Here is a 1,490-nt window from a genome sequence, read left to right as displayed (position 1 = left end):
TGGTAAACAGGGAATGCTGTATTTTTTTCCTTGTGGTCATCTGGTCACTGTCTGTTTGTTTCTTCCACAGGTGCCTGATATTATTGATAATGCATATGTGATTGTCATCTGGTCACTGTCGGTTTCCTGATGCATGTATTATATAAAAATAATAGATTTTGTTTTTAAAAAATAAAATAAAAAGGAAATCAACTTAATCCGACAAACCGAACCAAACCGGTGCCGTTTTTCGTGGTTTGGTTTGGTTTGGTTTAATGGGCATTATAGTTCGGTCTGGTTTCAAAAATAGTGGAATCGTTATTCATAGTTTGGTCCCAAAAAAAACTCCCAATCCGATCTAAACCAGACCGTGTGTACCCCTAATTATTTATTATAAGATGATTACATGATCAAGGGCAAAACAATGGTTGTACCTTGATTTTGGGATTTAATCCTTAAATTCAATTATTGATATCTTACATTGTCTTAGGAAGAAGAATTTATAATTGATCTTAACCTCTCTATTTTCTGTGATTATAGGATAGGTTTATCATGCAATGGTACTTAATGATCATATGTTTAGGGGTTTGGTAGGCCATGCTAAGGAAAGATGGGTCATACTACAGATTTAGTATAATGCATTTAGTTAGGTAGATGATCCATGCTAACCGAAGATAGGTTATGCTTGGCTTTAGACATATGAGTTTTTCTTTATAAATTATGTTATGCATGTGTTTGTAGCCATACATCTTCTGATCATACAAAATATCCTAATAACTTATCTAATTGACCATTGGAGGGCGGATTAATGATGAAGTCAACACCTTTGACTCTCTATCTCTTGATTTCTCTAATTATTTAGTTTAAGTTAGATTTAAATAATTAGTTAAATTAAAATTTAAAACTTCTCTTTCAAATTAAATTAAAAATAATCTTAGTATCTTGACAGCATAACTGTCGCAGTCCTTGTGGTTCGACACCCTCAATATAGCCCTATCCTGCAAGGATTCATACTGTTGCGAATGGTTTATCATTGAAGAAAACACACATCACCTTCCAAAAACTCATGCACGAAATGAACTTATTTTCCAAGTGACATTAGGGTTTTGAAAGTCTATATAAACATATTTTCTCATCTAGGTTTGCGTGGTTTTTTGTATTAAAATTATGATTTTCATTAAAAGCCTTTTGGGTGAGATTCTTAAGAACATACACACTATATACACACGAGTGAATTTAGGGTGTTGTTCATATCCTGATCGTATTCGAGTCTATTGAAGATTGCATATACAACGATTAGAGAAAGTATATCTTATTTCTTCTACATCAAATTCATATTCGAATAAGAAGAATTTCATATCACACTTTGAAGGGATCTCGATCAAGGTGCTTGTGGAGTGTTGTTGATCTACCAGCAATCCTTCTACAAGATTCAAGGTTCGAGACATGCATAAGTCTGAAGTTGAGAGCTGTTGGACAGAAAGTCGCAAAGTCAAGGACGTTCAGCGAAT

This window comes from Cornus florida, unplaced genomic scaffold (genome assembly GCF_030987335.1).
Source record: "Cornus florida cultivar Cherokee Brave unplaced genomic scaffold, ASM3098733v1 CherokeeBrave_3.0.0_Hap2_Chr02, whole genome shotgun sequence".
Lineage (NCBI taxonomy): Eukaryota > Viridiplantae > Streptophyta > Magnoliopsida > Cornales > Cornaceae > Cornus > Cornus florida.
The sequence above is the reverse complement of the archived record's forward strand: the minus strand, read 5'-3'. Positions refer to the sequence as shown.